This window comes from Papio anubis, chromosome 11 (assembly GCF_008728515.1).
Source record: "Papio anubis isolate 15944 chromosome 11, Panubis1.0, whole genome shotgun sequence".
NCBI classification, from domain to species: domain Eukaryota; kingdom Metazoa; phylum Chordata; class Mammalia; order Primates; family Cercopithecidae; genus Papio; species Papio anubis.
The window spans coordinates 59,817,059-59,825,366 of NC_044986.1; the positions used below are offsets into that span (position 1 = coordinate 59,817,059).

The 8,308-nt window shown below is 45.3% G+C and overlaps 1 pseudogene; it reads right to left on the reverse strand.

Annotated features, from left to right (window-relative positions):
* Window positions 1-6,566: 6,566 nt before the first annotated feature.
* Window positions 6,567-7,625, reverse strand: LOC110744138 (annotated as a pseudogene).
* Between the last annotated feature and the right edge of the window lie 683 nt (window positions 7,626-8,308).

Sequence of the window (8,308 nt, forward strand, 5' to 3'; positions counted from 1 at the left end):
CTGTGGACTCTGTTGTTAATTCCATCAGTTGGTTATCTTAGAGATCAAAGAATACTTGGAAAGTTAACATGGAAATGATTCCTTCCATATATGTATTATATAATTTAAAAAGTTTCAGATTATGAGAACGTTAAATGAAGTAAAGTTGTTAAGTCATTGGAAGTTAATGGATTTGGTTTAGCACAGAGAGAAAGGATGCTTTTAAAGTGAATAGAAAAAATAAAGACAAATAATTTACAATCAGTTAAGGACTAAAACAGGAAGAGTCTGAAAAGTGGATGCTGAAACAGGAGGAGTATCCTCTCAGGAAGCACTTTCCTTCCTTCCTCTCCTTTCCACCAACATTTGTTCCATGGCTTCCTCTCTTCAAACCACACCTTGTAAACCCTTTTATGTGCTCTGTTCACAACAAGAAGAATTTCTTGTGCTGTTCCATACTGGGTTTTAACTGATAAAATGCACACACACACAAAAGGCCAAATGCCTTTTTACACAGGAGATTAACTTTATTCAGTCTTTAAGCTGAAAGCAAGTACAGTTAGGATATATAGCAGGCGACAGTTTCCATATGTTCTAGGAAAGTGGAGCTGTATTATTTATAGTTTACAACATGTTGTATAAAATTAAAGCTAGCAAGGGGGCTCCTAGGGAGGTAAATTAAACAAAGAAGGGAAGACTTAGAGAACTCTATTTTGCTATAATCAGAGAACATGCCTATAAGATACCACTAAAAAAAATTTAACATTAAGCAATATGCAAAAGTAGTTGGGGTGTTTACAATAGCTTAAATTCTAAAATTAAAAAGGACATTGAAGACTGAGAAGGGGAAAAACACCTTAATTTTGTAATCTTAATAGACAAATGTTTCATAAAAGCAGGAGTAAATAAATGCAATTAAAAAGGTGTATCTTCCAAAGTGCAAAGACACGTTACAAGAAATCAGGTTGCTCTTTGACCCACCAGTCTCAAAGCACATTAGACTGCAGCAAGTAATAATTGCTTCCTCATTTAGATTAGACAATGAGTGCTCTCTGCAAGCTTCTCTCCTCTAAATAGATTGTAGAGAGTAATTGAAACAAGTTATACGGGGAAGTGGAGTGACCGATTCCTCAAAGTGTGGGAGCAGAGCTATGGTAACCTCTTGAGCCTGGCCTTCATCCTGTTCCTATTTAGGGAATCCGCGGGGCAGCCAGTGTTGAGTGCAGTCTGCAGTTCGCCAGCTTTATTGTTCAGACTTGAAGGGAAGGTCACATGCCCTCTTTGACAGAGAGGTTTATGGGCTCTCTCTAATTAGTAGCACCCTCCACCAGACAGACTGTTGGCCACTTTCCAAGAACGGGGCTTGGTAGCGGCCACTGATGAAGGAGAAAACAAGGTTATTTACCCTGCGACTGTAATTCTTGGCACAAGTTCTCCCTTTACACTCAGACACGTTTTTCTTTTGTTCCAACTTGCCTTTGGAATTCTGATTAGGGCGTTAAGGGAGGGTAATGCAGCTATATATTTAGTGGTGTAAGCAACCCATATGTTGGCCTCAGATACTTTTTACTATTCTAAGATCTCATACCAAAAGAGAGAAAGAAAAAGGAAAACGAAAAGGGCAGCGTAGTCGAGCGTTGCTTGCAAATGTAACTGCTTAAGCACATGCCCACACACAACCCCAGAAAAGGAAGTTTAATTTGCAACATCTATAAAATAACGACAGTTGTATGGTAGGACACAGAAATCCCAGCGGTAAAGTGTGATTGGGCTCAGCTATTATAGGAGTGTTAAAAGAGTACCGGGAATATATTTGGCTTGTCCTGTTCTGTCGGTTCTGCAGGCCGGTGGATTAAGCTGATAGAAATGCTTTTTGGTTGATTTAAACCAGATGCTCCGACTATTTTTGTCCCGTTTGCAGGCGCAGAAGCTCTGCATAAGGCAATACTGCCCCCCTCGGCCGTCCGCCAACTGCAAGGCGTAGGAGCCTGGTCTCCACTAGCCACCTCGGCCATAAAACCCTTTCAAGTCCCTATTATTATTCCAGGCACATTCCAAGGGGATTGAGTCACAGAGTTCACTTGGCTTTTCTCGTGCCCTGAACTGCCTGTACCAGGTGGAATACGACTCTCAACTTCAAATACGGAATCCAAAAGCCGTCAAAGAGCGCGTTAGAGCAAGCCCCAGATGCGAACTCTACCGCCACTTCTCCCCCTCCCCCACCTGGGGTTTGCTGGCTACGCAGCTGTAGTCCCACGCCAGCACTAAGGTCGGCTGGTCGACATATGAGGGTTTTCTTTGGGGCATCCTGTAGAACTGCCCTATTTTCTCTACCACTTTGAGAAGCCCCAAGGGCTGCTCGGCGGCGAGGCACAGACTGGGCTGGAAACTTTTCCTTTGGGCAGTGCGTCCCGGAGAGCCAGGAGGCCCAAGCTCCCCCCCCGGGAGCCTAGGGGGCTTGAGGTTCTGCTGGCTTTTAAGTCAGCTAGGAGGGAAAACTCCCAGCCCCTCCCACGCGTCCGCCCAGACTCGCCGGCCGCCTGCCCCGGGCAGGGAACGCGCACATCTGGCGGCCCAGGAGCCACATCTGATGCACGTAACCCTCGGCACCCAGATGTCCCAGAGGCCGGGAGAATCAAAGAACGCCAAGGGCGGGGCGGCCGCGGCTGCGGCTCCTCCCTCGGACAGCGGGAGTCCAGATGCGGGGGGGCGCTCTCCAGGGCCGAGCTGGGAGGTTGTGGTGCAGGGCGGGTGGGTGCAGTGAGGCAGGAGCCGCGCTGGGGGGCTGGGCTTGCGGGAGGGAAGCTGGAGCCTCGCCGGAGAGAGGAAGGCGGCGGTTGGGTGCTGGAGGGCGCTGGTGCCGTGCCAGTGGGCGGTGGCGGCTTGCGCCATCCCCCCAACCGCCGTCACCGTGCCCGCCCCACTGCGTGGGATTTTATAACCTAGGTCCCCGGGAGGTGGTGGTGGAGGGAGGGGCGGCGGGGATGTTTCCGGGGCGGGGGAGGGGCGCACTGCTCCAGGTCTGGAACGAGGGCGGGGCTCCACTCTGCTTCTCGCCTCTGTTCCTGCGCTGAGACGCAGGCGTTTCCTGGCGCGGAGCGACTCGCCCCCCAGCTCCCCTACATAGTCCTGGGAGTCGGGATGCGGGTCAGCCCAGATGACCCGACTCGGAGATCCTCGATCCCCTACCCAAGTCTTTAACCGGAGAGGGAGGAGCTACCAATGTCCTCCAGACGTTCTCCAAAGCCCGAGCTGCCTGGAGAAGCCTGCGCAGGGCGGGGGCGCCCCTCAGACGTTTGTTTGCACGTAGGGGTTTTGACGTTTCGCTAAGGAACAGCGTTTGCCAGGGAATCAGGGCTGTTTCGAAGAGCTTGCGTTTATTGGATGCTCCCATCTTGAATAAATCGTTTCCATTCGATTTGTTTAACCAAGGCGAGGGCGGACTGTGTTCTTACTTAAAAGTTGTCCTTCATCCAAGCTGTCCTCAGATTTTCATTTAAGGGTGTCATAACACCCCAGGTCGTTGCGCAAATGTTTTGTGACAATTTAGAAAACCAGAGGGGGGAAAATATCCTTAGAGAAAAAACCATAACCAACAAGAAAATTATGTTAAATGATGTTGGTCCTTTTTCATTGGATGGTCCCAGTTGACGCATACTCTCTTCCAAACCCAGTGACTATTCAGAGTCTTCAATTTATGGCAAATCTCCCGTTGGGGGCGAAGTGCATGAATGGGTCCCACCTTATTCACCAGCTGAAACTGTGAACAAGCCTTGGGGTTTCCTCTCCCAAAGACTGCCAGGCTTCACTGAGAATCAAAAGAAAATAGGGTATTAAATGCCTGCGGTTAGTTTTCAAATATGAACTCTTCCATTGCCTACTTCTGTGACTCGTGGCAAATTACTCAAACTCTTATGCCCCTGGTGCTGCTTAGAGACAGGGTCTCACTGTGTTGCCCAGGCTAAAGTACAATGGCACGATCCTAGCTCGTTGCAGTCTCAAACTCCTGGGCTCAGACTATCCTCTGGCCTCAGTCTTCCAACGAGCTAGGGTTACAGTCGCATGCCACCACACCTGGTTAATTTTTTATTTTTGTTTTTTAGAGATAGGGAGTCTCACTGTGTTGCCCAGGCTCGCCTGAAACTCCTAGCCTCAAGCATTCCTCCCAGCTCAGCCTTCCAAAGTGTTGGGATTACAGGCGTGAGCCACCATGCCTGGCAAGCTTCATTATTTCTAAAATGTAACTGTACATTTTAGAGTAGCATAGGGGTGGTGTAAGGGTTAAGGATTAATGATAGTACAAATCAAGTGCTTAAACCAAGTTTGATGCATAGGAAGGACATAATTGTCATTATCAATGTGAGTAGACTGTTTACCACCAAAATGAAAGGTGTGGGCAATGGTAGCTAGGTAGCCTCCAGAGATCCTTTTTTAAAAGGAGTATGAGTTTTAATACACTGGTTGAATGAATAAAACCCACAACACTCTAGGCACATCTCCAGTCCTTCCCCTGGCAGAGTTTTCAGTCTAACTAGAGGAAATTGGATGAAATGATAGTGATGCACACATAGTCTTTCATCATACTGTGAAAGCCTTTTAAAACATGGATTTGACTTCTGGGTTTCCCATTATAACCTCTTCCCAAAGAAGATTATTCGTTCTTTCAGAATATTTCACTAGGGTGATGATAAGGTATTACAGGTGTATGTTGAAAACATCTCTTTTTCTGCATAGCCCCTTCTTCCTTTGGAATTTTAGAAGAATCTGATCAAGGCAACCTCTGTATTAAGTGAAAATTTGGGAACTCAAAAATATATTAGATGCACAGAAAGTGCAATTCTGAAAAGGTCAGGGCTATTGTGTATAGAGGGGAGCTGCTGAAACTATAGGAGTCTTTTAAATTTTTCAGGCTCAGCTTCCTTTGCTTTAAAGTTAAAGAAGGGTTGGACTAGTTCTTCCTTCCTACACTCAAACTCTTTGGTTTCAAAGGTAGCTGTGTCCAAGGGGTATTTTCTGTGTATTCCAGAGCCCTGACCAGGAAGGGAAGGACTTTGAGAGGCTTTGGGCTTGACAAAATATCATGGCCAAGTGTGGTGGCTCACACCTGAAATCCCAGACTTTGGGAGACTGACACAAGAGGATCGTTTGAGCCCAGGAGTTTGAGATTAGTGTGGGCAACATAGTGAGACCCTGTCTCTTAACCAAAAAAAAAAAAAAAAGAAAGAGAAAAAAAATCGTGGAGTGATGAGAGAAGCTAAGGAACTCAGACCAGTACTGAATTATAACCAGGTGTATGTACTAACGTATTTCTTTTTGTTTGTTTGTTTTTGTTTTGAGACAGAGTCACGCCCTGTCACCAGACTGGAGTGCAGTGGCACAATCTCGGCTCACTGCAACCTCCGCCTCCGGGGTTCAAGCGATTCTCCTGCCTTGGCCTCCTGAGTAGCTGGGGCTACAGGTGCATGCCACCATGCCAGCTAGATTTTTTAAAATTTATTTTTAGTAGAGATAGGGTTTCACCATGTTGGCCAGGATGGTTTCGATCTCTTGACCTCGTGATCCACCCACCTCAGTCTCACAAAGTGCTGGGATTACAGGCATGAGCCACCGCGCTGGCCGTATTTCTTTCTTCAGTTTTTTTCTTTTTTTTTTTTTTGAGATGAAGTCTCACTCTGTCGCCCAGGCTGGAGTGCAATGGCACGATCTCGGCTCAGTGCAACTTCCACCTCCCAAGTTCAAGCGATTCTCCTGCCTCAGCCTCCCAAGTGGCTGGGACTGCAGGCGCATGCCACCACGCCAAGCTAAATTTTGTATTTTTAGTAGAGATGAGATTTCACCATGTTGGCCAGGCTTGTCTGGAACTCCTGACCTTGTGATCTGCTTGCTCAGCTTCCTAAAGTGCTGGGATGACAGGCATGAGCCACAGTGCCCGGCCAACGTATTTCTATATATATAGTGGATATATTAATATATACGTTATATATTTTTTAAAAATAAGAGGTACATATGTATTTATTTCTAGCATATCTATAGTAGAGATTCTGTATACACACAGATCACCCGGTAAGTTTTCCTAATACCTTACCTACAAAAAAGGTAGAATTTTCTTCTGTCTATGATCGTGGCCTGAAGGATGACTTTTCAGCAGCAGAAGGGACTGGAATGGAAGGTGTCCATGATTTTGGCTGGAAGAGAGAAGTGTGCCCTCTTGTGGGTCTCCTGTCATGTTCTCAGAAAGTTCCTCAAGATAGAACTGTGGCCTTTGTGGTCAGGGCTCTAGTCCCATTTTACCTTCAGATGTCTCCGCAATTTTTTTCTCATCATCTTCCCTGAAAAATATTTCCCAAATAATAACACAGCTCCCTCAGCTCCCTAAATTATGTCTCTCACACTCCACATCCAATGGATCAGCCCCTCCTCTCAGGTCTAATTTTTTTTTTAACTTTTATAAGTTTAATGTTGTCACTGTATGTTTACATATTCATTGGTACAATTTACATCAAGTTTTATACTTATCCTTTTTTGCAAATATATCGTGTACACAAAGATACATATTCAATAACTGAGAAACAAGTGAAACTTCTGATCTATACTTTCCGGTTTGTTCAATCCTGTTACTTCTGATAAGGATCATCAACATACCAGTTTCGCCTCTCTCAGAGGATGTCGCCATTGGAGTTTACTCTGGGTTTTATTGCAGAATACAAATTCCCTCAATCGCTTTTTTCCTGCAGGTGCCTTTTTCCATAATTTTTTTCTTATAACCAGACTTTCTCCTCACCCAAAGGCCACAATGAAGTCGAAGAAACCTGTAGATGACAGCTTTCACAGTCTTTCTCTTGCCTTTTCGTGCACTGAAGTATGTTAGAGATCTGACTGGCAGCTTCAGGACACTTGGAAGCAAGGGGGCCACTCTATTAAGGATCGCTGAAGTATGCCCACATGTCAGGTATCTCTCAGATGTGATAAATCGGAGTGGAGGAAACAACTGGTGTCTGAATATGACTAAAACGTCCTGTGGACAATGCAGAAATAAGAGAGGCATTCTTGACACAGTTTCGGTAGGCTGAAGATGCCAAAACATTCAAAGGCCGTTGGATTCCTAAAGCTGCCCTCACCGCACCAGCAAAGGCAGAGGCAGCCATCCCTCTCAGCTCTAATTTATGGATATGGATGTATCCCAAACCCCATCCCTTCTTATTACCTCCTGCACTAGCAACTAGTCCAAACCACCATCATTTCTTGGCCAACCTGCTACAATCACCTCCTAATTATTTTCCCTGCTTCCACTCCTTCACCATATATTTCATTCTCCACACAGCAGCCAAAGTGGTTTTTTAAAAAAATACAAATGAAACGTGCTCACTCTCCTATTCAAAATCCTTTAGTAGTTTCTTTTCACACTTGGATAAAATCCACACTCCCTCGCCACAGCCTATATGACTGGACTCTTGCCTAATCTTCTCACCTCATCCTCTATCACTTTCTTCCCTGTTCACTCATCTCCGGGAACTGGCCTTCTCACTGTTCCTCAGAAATATGAAGCGGGCTACTACTTTAGGGTCTTGCATTTGCTGTTTCCTCCGTTTTCAACCCCCAGACCATCACATGGCTTTCTCTCTTACCTCACTCAGGTCTCTGCTCAAATGTTGCCTCAGAGAGGACTTCCCTCATCACCACACCTAAAATAAATGAAGCACCATAGCCATAGCCATTCCCTAACAAATTGCCCTACTTTATTCACTTTCACATCTCTTATCAAATATCCTGTTTACCTGTTTACTTGATGATTGTTTGCTTTACCTCTAGAATGCACGTTCTATGAGTGTAGGGTCTTGGTCAATCTTGTTCAACAAGGAACCTCCAGTCCAAAACTGTGCCTGTCATGGAAAAGGCAGCCAGTAAATATGCAAATCAAACTACGGTCACTCAGTGACAGAGAGAAAGAATGAGAACAATTTAAATAGTATGAGGAAGTGTGTTTATTTTTGCTCAGTAAGTGTATGCACTAGAACAGGTATGAGATGGGAGATGTGAATCTACTTTCTCTCTTAGTTCACCTATGCTATTCACAGTATGATCAGTGTGCCATGCTGGGTGTTTAAAGATGCTGATAGTTTGAACAGCATGGTCCTTACATGCAGAGAAGTTCCATAATGAGTTTGAATCCTGGATTCACCACGTTAGTGTGTGACCTTAGGGAAGTTATTTACCCTTTCAATGCCTCAGTTTCTTCATCCGTGAAATGGGGCCAATAATAGTACAACCTCTGTAGGATTGTTATAAGGATTAAATTAATAATATAAACTTCTTAGAACAGTGCCTGGAG